At 41.2% G+C, this 10976-nt stretch overlaps 1 protein-coding gene across 1 annotated transcript in view; it reads right to left on the reverse strand.

Annotated features, from left to right (window-relative positions):
* The window catches only part of farsb (phenylalanyl-tRNA synthetase subunit beta), a 387447-nt gene that overhangs the window by 318074 nt on the left and 58397 nt on the right, over positions 1 to 10976 (reverse strand). The gene's annotated exons all lie outside the window — the stretch shown is intronic.

Below are 10976 nucleotides of genomic sequence, written 5' to 3' on the forward strand. Positions count from 1 at the left end.
TGTGTGTGTTACAGAATGAGGAGAGGAGTAAAGGAACCTATGGACTCCTGACAGCTCACTCTCTCCTACAGACATATTCACACATCCACACACATGAACATGCATACAGAATGATGCCATAGCCCAGTTGGGCGGAGTTGAAACAGCATACAGGCTCACATCTCGGTTACAGTGCTGGGAGGTTGAGGATTCTCTCGCTCCGGGGTGGAAAGTGGGGGTTAATCGGTTCATCAGCTCCAGTCAACAGCGAGCCACCACTGCCACCTTGTGGGCTTCTTGGGTTTTTCCCAGCTATGGTAGCTTTATGCTGTGTGTGTGTGTGTGTGTGTGTGTGTGTGTGTGTGTGTGTGTGTGTGTGTGTGTGTGTGTGTGTGTGTGGTGATGGATACTACTGCTCTGATTACATATTTCTGTCATAAATGGATTGACTATGTTGTCATTTTTGTTGTTTATTCTGTCCATCCTTCTATGTTGCTCTCTTCCTTTTTCTTTAAGGGAGTTTCTCTCATGTTGATGGGGGGCCCGGGACCGAGGATGAACACTGTACAGATTGTAAAGCCTTCTGAGACAAGTTTGTGTTTTGGGGCTGTATAAATAAAATTGAATTGAATGTGATTGTGATATATTGACAGGTGACGAAGTAAAGGAAGACGTAACATATGCAGATGTGTCCATGGAGGGCATGAGGCTGCAAAATGATGTGAATTATAATGATATACCCTTCATATTCGCCACATCTCCACCCAGTTAAATGGGAGATTGTTGGACCAGTAGCCTCTCTGGTCTGTTGTCTCGTCTGTAGGTCACAGACGCAGGACCAAGCAAAGAGACGGATCAGTAGAACACATTTGAGGAGGCCAGGGGTTCCTGGTGAGAGCATCCACAAACTGCCATCTATCCAGAACAGCGCTGCCAGGATCCTGATGAGAGTCCGCAAATACGAACATATAAGCCTGTCTTCCACTCACTACAACGGCTTCCAGTCTCATCCCGGATCAACGACAAAGTTCTGCTGCTCACCCGTAAATCCAGGTCCCCACCACCAAGCTTCACCATGGGGGGCCGAGCTTTCTGCTCAGCGGCAGTCCAGAGCAGTATCAACCAGGTAAGTAGATACTTTACTGTATTTAAAATCTCCCAACTATTGCAGTATAAAGTATAACTTTTCAGCAGGATACCAATAAGATCTAATATGTCATATGTTGGATAATCCAATGCAGGTTGAGGCTCTGACTTGTGTCCAGAAAGAATCTGTACCATAGAGCGGCTCAAGGATGTGGTCTGGATGTGGGATGAGTTCAAGTGAACTAGAATGTTGCTGACAACAAGCATCCAGCAGAGGTCTGTGTTCAGCAGTGTATGTCCTTGTGAGCAGAAAGCCACTGAAGCAGGAACCCAGTCCTGTGGAGAATGCTGCCTTTAAGGTAAGTTTCTTTCCCCAAGTTTTTAAGTGAATGTTTTGCACATTTAGATGCTTTAAATTAGTTTTTCCCAAGCTTTTATCTGGAGTCCCATTTCTGGGGGGGGGGGAAAAAGACAGAAATCAATTCACAATAGACCGTACTTTAATGAGGAGAGAGAATTTATGAGTGAAGGAACGACTACTTTTATAGCTTTTTCTGAATCACCTCAGTAAACTAGTCATTTCCGAGAGCTGATAGAAATCTGCTATAAATGATGGCTGTTATTACATTTAAAGTAGAACGTGTAGAAGTTTGCTCCAAAAAAATTATTATATTCATTTTAAAGAGATATTACAATCATTCTCATGATTTTAGATTATTGTATAATAACTAATGTAAAAAAAATAAAAATAAAGATGTATTTACTTTCAAATTATTAAAACTGTAATGAAATCAAATCTACCACGCTGAGATGAATAGCATTTCCTTTAAAACTAGTTTTTCAAATGGTGTCTGTTATTTATCAGATATTTTACAGTCTCTCTTGGATTTTCTTTGTTGGGTTTATCTGTGTGACCTGAACTTTAAATTGCATTGTTTCCAACTGTACATGAAGGCAGCACAATATGGAAATTCCTTTGGAAACTAGAGAAAAGACCGAAGGACACCTTTACACTTGGATACAATGAACAAACCTCAGTGAGGAAATAGTTTTGATTCTTCAATGAAATCAGTTTTTTCATTCAACTGAAGGAAAATCACAACTTATCACAACATGTAATAGATCTCTGTTTATTATGTCTGAGCTAAACTTAGAATAACTGGTAGATGTTGTTTCGGTTCAGGTTATTGGTGATAATAACCCCTCCTCCAAAAGTTCATGAAGATGTGTGATTTGAATTTGTTTGCCGACATTAATTCTGTTTGATGGGATGTGGATATTTCAGCGGGCCGAGCATCTGTTCAGTGTGACTCAGCTTCTCCCATCTGAAAGGTTTCATTTTCTATCTGGTCATAATTATCTCCCTTTGTTCTGCCTTCCCTTGGATTGGATTTATTGGATATACATGACACCACAAAACCAAGTCCTGCCACAGCAATTTGATCGATGTCAGAACGGCCGTGTTTCAAAGCAGATTATCTTCTGGGAGATTATAATTAGCAGTCAGTCAGTGTATGAATCTGTGGCACAATGCTCTGGGCAGAATGGAAACGTTTATGTTCATGATCTCAAGCGGCCACAGATGTTTATGGAGAGATTTTTTTTTTTACATACAAAGTGTGGTCAGTGCAGTTTTTGCATTTTCAGGAAAATATCTTCCATATAATAACAAAAATATGAGCAGTCATTTTAAATATTCAGGATGCATTTTAACAGCCGTGAAAATCATTTCTACAAAAACAATCCATATTTGCAAAGTTTTCACTTTTTAAAGTTTTGGAACTCTTTTTTTTTAATATGTTGATTAAAAATAAACCTATGAACAAGCATTAACATGTGTTGAACACAACATACATCTTAAAATTATCAAGAATGATCATAAAACGCATCTCCTTTTCCCTCGGCCCATCTCTCTCACGGCCTGTAGACTGGGATCATATGGATTCACTATGGGTTGGAAATCAGTCACAGTCTGTCTAACTTAAGTCAAGCAGACAGGGATGATGGGCTTTAGGAAACCATTCATTGCAGCAAACATACACTTTTCAAGCCCCATTGAAACGCTGACCTGCTCAAATGATCAGAGGGCAGAGTATCTGTTGTGTTTACATCACTGCTCCCTCTTTTTGTCCTCGTTGTTTTCCCCACTCCTAAATGTTGTATTTATTAGACGTTGAGCCTCAAAGAAGTTTCGTTTATTTTAATTTCAGTTAGTTTTAGTAAGACTTTAGTTAATTGTTTTTATTTCCCCCGTTTTTTTAAAAACCTAAATGTGTTAAACTACTGGAGTTTGAATTTAGTGTTAAATGAAAATCTAATAGGACGAATATCAACCGATAACTCTAAGTAGACACCATTCTTATGTAGGCCTATACATCATTATTTGTGTCTTTCAAGTATGTGGCTTTTGTCTTGAACACAATGAGAATACCTTATTTTGAGTTGTAAGCTTGGTGTGTGTGATTTAAGTTTTTATTCCCATCCCTTCTGTTGGACCAGTAGGACCTTATTTAAAAAACAAAATATATGTATTAATGACCGGAGACAAAACAGTTTGATTTTCCTTGCATTGTGCCATGATTTTTTTTTCCAGTTTAAAATATAATTTTGCATGACCAGAAAGTCACATGGTTGTATAATGTTAAACTGTAAGACTATGAAACACAAGTCGCTGGATAAAACAAGTCAGGTAAGATAACGTTACATTTGTGCGCTGAACAAAGCTACGTTAGAAAGCCAAGGTTACGCAATGTTGGCAACGTACACGAAACAAGAGATGCATTTCTCCGAGAGGCTTCACAAAAAGTGAAATGGTACGATAACAAACAACTTTCTGGACTTGCAAAAATATATTTTTTTAATTGACAAACATCATACGGGGAGTTCATGTTAAAAAAACATATTTGTCTTGTGTAGCTGTTATCATAGATATTTCTTCCAAAATAAGGTCCCATGGACACCGGAAAAGGTGTGAGGGTTGCTCTAAGCTGTCAAGTTAGCTAGCTAATTAGACATTAATTAGTTTGCACACTTTGATTGTGATCACTTTCCACATAAAATGCTTTGACTACTCTCTCTGCCAGAGTTAATACAGTGTTACTACGACAGCATATGTATGATTAACATTATATGCACTGGCTGGTCAATCTTTATGGAAAATGTTTCCTTAATAACCAGCTGAAAAAGCTGGTATTTTCATTATTCATTACCAAAGACTAAAGTATAACGCTTTATATTACACTCCATTTCTCATTGTTTAACTGTACAGTATTAAGCATTTTTGACTTAGAACAGATAACCTTTTATTGTATTTTCCAGTTTTGAGGCTCCATATGTGCATCTTTACCATGACTGTGTGTACTTGACTTGTTTCTGCCACATTGCATGTTTTATGTGCGCTTCATGCATATAAATCTAAACTGTTTTATATCAAAAGTGCGTGTTGCTTTCGACCACATTTCCAGGTTTTTCTCTGCAGCGCATATAGGAGCCTGTTTGTTCCCATCCCGCCTGTGTGTGTGTGTGTGTGTGTGTGTGTGTGTGTGTGTGTGTGTGTGTGTGTGTGTGTGTGTGTGTGTGTGTGTGTGTGTGTGTTCCTTCATCTCTGCCAGTGTCGAGCCAAGGGCCCATCTGGCTCCTATGAGGGCCGCTGCTTCACGGTGCCTCAGCCTGATTCATGGACGCTGGACAGCCTCAGCTGCTATCCCACTTCCACCGTTTTACATCACATACCTCCTTGAAAAAAAACCCTCTGCATACCTCCCAGCTCCCACCGCTCTCCCATCCAACAGACAAGCCCTGCAGAGATGCTATATTTCTCTTACTATAGGTAGAATCCTCCAACAAATGTTGGCCATCATTTACATCTGCCTCCGTCAATCTGCTTTACCAAATCCTTGCTTATTCTGGACCCGGGAGTTGCTCTGCAAAGCTGCCTTTTGTCTTTCCTCGCCCTTCGCTGTCTCTCGGCGATAACCGATTTCACCTCAAAGGCCACGAGCCCTGCGTACCGCGCCCTTATGGAAGGATGCGTGTGCAAATTACAACCAACTTTCCCCTCTGTGTTGTTTTTCCCGTTCTCTTCTTTTTAATTCATTCTTCATCTTAATCACTCACGTACATTTTCTTGTCTTGTCAGCTTTCACACTCGCCAACATGACGCGACCACAAATGCACGGTTGCCAGTCTGTCCTCAGAGTCCCGGCCAAACCTCGCTGCGTTGGCGGTGGAGCTCACAGGCGATCTTCTTGCACAATCCGCACCCAGGAGGCACTCGTGAAAGTCTCAGATATTCACTCATCGGCGCTCCGCTGTCAATCACACAGCAGCACCACAGAGTCCATGACAAGGCAAATAAATAGCATGACTTATGAAGGGATATTGACAGCTGGATTGGATTCGCATCATCAGTTTGATGCTGATTTCCTAATAAAAATATTTGAAAAATAAATAAAAAACTAAACAAAAATCTAAAACACAACAATGTAATTAACGACGTATGCAGAAAATGTAAAAAAAAAAAAAAGTATTAATTTGTATTTTTGCATCAAAATCCAATATCTTTTTCTTCCTGGAAAACAAAATATGAAGGATGCTTATATCAACTAGTGCCAACCAAATACAATCAATAATATCATGACATCAATCAATCTGCAACTTGGGCCCTGCAAGGTCGAGAAGGTCATGAGCTAATCTTATGAAACCATCCAATCAAATTCCTCCCACCTTTATGTCCCGCTTGTTTAACTCAGAAACATGTCACGGTGCAGAAGCTAGATACTCTTGAAATACTTTCAGCTGGACTATGAGCATGCAAAGAAAAAGATCTCCTATGGACGAGCTGAGATTGATTCATCGTGAAGTGAAAAACATTGGAAGACAAATACAGAGGATTCCGGAGCGTTTTATATATCTGCTGAGTGTTTTCTGAGTGCATACAGTAGGCCTATTTGGGGTCATTCTTATCAAGTATCTTTTGAATTGACTAATATTGCAATAATAGGGTTTTTTTGTATCACTGTTGAAAGTGAGGGCAACTGCACTATGTACTGCCTGATTTACATAATAGTATTGCTCAGCATTTTGTGAAATATGCTTACTCCATTTCTTGCTAATGGTTGGGTAAGAAGATTGATACCACATCTGTCCATTCAATATGAAATGACAGTCGGGCAGTTTAGCTAAAGACAGTAGAAAACCATGCTAGCCAAGCTAAGCTAAGCTAAGCTAATTGGCTTTTGACTGTGCTAGATATTCAGTGTACAGACATGAAAGGGGGATTTCTCAAAACTATTTCACCACATCAAACAACAAGACAAACACTTTTGTTCTATTTTTTTCTTCTGCACTGCTCATAGTCACTGTTGCATAAAATGCATGGCTTGCTGTGACCCGGATGCTTTCATTTCCAGGAAAGACCTCAGAAAAAGACAAACTGGCCATTGAAAAGCTGAAATGAACAGATGAATTGTTGCTGATTTTTCCTTCAAGCCGACTGAAAAGTCTTAGAGTAGAAGCCACGGGCAAAGAAGTATATCCACATGAGCAGGGTTTTGCCAACAGATGTCTCCATGTTAGCCCAGATGACTGTCGGGAGAGATTAGAAAGAAAGAAACCCGACAGGAAGTCTGTTTTAACTTCTGACGTTTCCAGTGCTTTTCCGTTTGTGCTCGCGATCAATAACGTCGCCTCGTCGTGTTACAATATTGTGGCATGTTATTGTGGGTATTAACATCGTTCCTCCGGGTCATATGAAGCCGCACACAGGAGGCCATGAATTCATCGTTTCACCTGACACACACACACACACACACACATAGAGCTTCCGCTGACACACATAAAAACACACAAAATAAACACTGCAGATATTGTTGTCTGCAAACCTCAGCTCTTTCTCTCTCATCATGTGATTCCATAAAAACCAGATCAAGTCGGTCCTGCTTCTCTGTCGGTGCTTTCGCTCTGCTACACCGCTGCACCGCTGTCAAAACAGACTCTTGGCTGCCGTGGATTAGGCCTCACCCTCAAAGTGATACTCCACATAAAATCTGTCATTTGAGCATTAAACACTCACCCAGTGTTGGCTTGAATGGCTGTGGCGGGTCTGTAGTTTCCCCCGTTCACACAGCTGCTGTGGTCAGCTTGGACTCGGCGTCGTGGCAACCGATTCCAAGGTTTCACCAGGGAAGAAACAAGGTCAATCAAAACCACATTAGTGAAAGTATTCCTACACCACGGATCGCTTCTCAACTGTCAGTCCATGTTCGGTATGTTCAAAACACCCATCCTTGTCAATATGGCAGACTTGACAGCTTCCAGTAAGAACCGTGAGAACATTGTGAGGAGGCGGTATTTAAAGTTGCTATAATCCATATTTTTATATTAAAGGAATCATTCAAATTTTCAGTCCACTCACTTTTTTTTTTTGCCAAGTGTGTGATGGGACGATGCCACTCACATTCTTATTCATTCAATATGAAGCGGAAGGTTAGCTTAGCTTAGCACAATGAGTGGAAACTCATTGCTGGTAGCTAGCACGGCTCTGTCCAAAGGCAACGTAATACCCCGACCTTGTGCTATGTCTTGTTTGTTTAAGCCATGATACAAACTGTAAGCGACTAGCTGGTACATATTAGCATTCGGTAGCTAATGCGAGAAAAAACTAAGCTAAATAAGAGTGAATATCGGACGTACCTTCAGCAGGTGGACAGAAACTGGACTCCAAATGAATGCCGAGCCTAAAAGTCAGCTGATATACAGGAAAAAATCCCTATTTTCTTATTATTATGATTATTAGAATAATTGGAGTTCTACTGATACATTTTTTGGTGAACAATTTTCTCACACAGGACAAAATATTCCTTTGTGTCTCTTTTCATTAAAATAAAAATACAGATCAAGCTTTATTGATTTAACTGTAAAACAGGGTTTTTTTCCCCTCCCATACGTTCCGATACGTTTCCCCAGAGTTTTACAGTCAATGTTATGGAAGGAAGCCATGTAAGTGGGGGAAAAAGTGTTAACCACCCAATGTACAAGGTTGTTCACGTGACAAAAGAGATATATCGTGTAGACGCAGTGACAAGACATTGACTAAATGAGAGCATAATGTGTCACTTTACAGTGTTGTATCATCTGTTGGCTGTCTGCCAGCCTCATACTTCCACACACACACTGATGCTTCATCCTCCTCTGTCATCCCTCCTCCTCCTCCTCCCGCTCGGACGGCCTCTGTCGATGTGTTTTTCCGTCTGGGGGTCCAGAGGTTAAGTTGTCCCCAGCATGTGTTTGTGCTCAGGTCAGCAGCAGCCAGGACCTGTGATGACAGAGTGTGTGAATGCCGGGGAGTGTCAGGGGTTAAGTGTGTACAGGGATTGCATGGCAGCGTGGGGTACGAAGGAGAGACACCCCGAAAACGCTTCCTTACACCTGGTTACCTCCTGTGCAGAAAATAAGTGGACTGATCGCATGTTTGGAGGTGTGACACACTCTGTATGTGGCACGGCAACGTATATTAATCATAAGGCAAAGTGAAAAACACTGGAATTACAAAAGAAATAACCTACACATGGATAGGTGCTTGAAAAAAATGACTTCAAGGAGTCTAATGTCACTAAATATTGAGATATCTCACTACGCGCCGATAAATAAACTGGGCCAATAATAATGACTGCCTTTTTAGTGGCTTCTGTCACTTTAAGAGAGGGAAATGTCATTTCTAAATAACATTTGTTTCCCAACCACACAACAGTATTGAATGTATATTGGTCAAACACCATGCGGTCGGGTTGGAGGCGAGTCAGCATCTAAATAAAGAGATGTGTATTTATGAATTTACATCACAGATTAAAGGCTCCTTTCAAAACATCACGCTTCCATTCATTCTTTTTTTTACGGGACATTCTGTCCGGGACTCACATGTCAACAGTCAAACGCATACACATTCATCTAGATGGAATTTCCACTTTTACTGTACCCCGCATGGCTTGGGACTGTAGAAGGAAACGGGAACATCTGGGGTAAAGCCAGCGCAGACACGGGGAGAACATGGAAACATCAGCCAGCTGCTCGATTCAAAACTGAAAAACCTCGTGTGCCAACCACCGGAGTCAATGGGCCAACGGGTTCCTCTCTCCGACTACATGCATATTTTTACCTTATCTACTTGCGTGCGCTCAAACAAATGGCGGCGGCACACATGGCGGAGATGTAGGCAATCAGAGAGGGTTCAAACGTGCACACACGCACATTCGACATCGGGAGAATGACAGAAGCAGCTGCTGGCGTGATCTGGAGGTCATGTCAGATCACAACGCCGAGGAAAAAAACAAATTCTTTAACCCAGGGGGTTGTCTAAGATGTGAGTTACTGGATCACATGGTTATACAACGCTGTGAGTGTTTCCCTCAGTGTGTGTGTGTGTGTGTAATGGTGTTCTTACATGAAGAATGTTGTTCATTTCAGAAGTCCAGAGGAGCATGTTTTCTCTCAGCGGGAGAATCACACCTCACACTATGAAGAACATTTAATTCATTAACATGCTGATCAATAATAATAATTGCACTGTAGCAAAGAGCAGATCTCCTCTGGAGTTCACACAAGGTGTGAACATTGAGCCAAAAGGGGACAAAGGAGGATATTTTCTTTACTCTTTTCTTTTTTGCGGCTTGTCTGCCTTTTTATATGACGCTGTAGAAACAGGGGAGAGAGATGAAGGGCTATGAAATTCAACAAAGGCCCACGAGGCCTGAATTGAACCTGGGATGTTGCTGTTTGCACTGCACTGAAAAAATAAAAAACAATATTTAATACATCTGGAACAAAAAATATGTATATATATTATGTTTGTTTATATTTTACATATGTTTTTCTTTCTTTTTTTTTCATTTCAAAAAATGATCTAATTCAACGTAGCTGTACGTGAGCAGGGAAAATACCTGCCGGCGGTTATGCTGCCAGGCGAGTGTCCGACAATCCAAAGATCTGTCATTATCCCGCAGTATGAAATGCCATTAAAATAGTTCCATTTAACGACACTCTGGGGTGTATTAAAGAAATAATAGCCTTTTCAGTGCCGGGGAGGGTTCATTAATAAAAGTAATGTCTTAGCTTTGGAAATTTGCAGGTGTGATTTGTCTTCATTTTTAATGGTATGGACTGATTAAGAAAGCAAACAGTGTGTGTGTGTGTGTGTGTGTGTGTGTGTGTGTGTGTGTGTGTGTGTGTGTGTGTGTGTGTGCCCAACTGCACCTACATGCAGTGTGTTCACATCTGCACTCCAAAGTGTGTATCTGCGGAGGTGTTGTGCTTTTTTCCAGAGTGTGTGTGTGTTGGTATCCTCTGATTGGCTGAATTATTAAGGCTTAGCAAACAGAGCTGACAAGACTATGAGTGATCCTTGACGTTGTTATTGACTTAGACTTTATTTATAGAGTGTGTGGTCCGACTGCACGAGCTGCACACAGCACCCCGCCCTCTCTGAGCAGAGCCGATTAATCAGAAGAGTGTTATAATTACGGTTAATACCCTCAGGCTACACACACTCACACACACACACAGGAACAACACGATATGTGAGCATGAACATAATGTACGTGGAGCACCAACACACACAGAGTGGGCCCTGTGTGTGTGAGCAGGGTGGATGGGTTGCAGAGGTTTTTTGGTGTGTCCAAAAAAACGCTTTAAGGCTCCTTCTCCTCATTGGAGAGGTTGTTAAACAAAAGTCAGTTTGTTACAGTAGTGGAGGGGGAGGGGGGGCATTTAGGGGTATTAATACACACCAATGCAGATGTCTGAGCATTTACAGCCATCTGTGAGAAGGCCTGTTGTGTTCATTGTCAAATCTAATGTCTGGTGATCCCAATTTGGCCGGGCCTATTTTGGTTGGAGGGTTCACATGAGAGCCTTCA

Source organism: Eutrigla gurnardus (genome assembly GCF_963514095.1).
Source record: "Eutrigla gurnardus genome assembly, chromosome: 10".
NCBI classification, from domain to species: Eukaryota; Metazoa; Chordata; class Actinopteri; order Perciformes; family Triglidae; genus Eutrigla; species Eutrigla gurnardus.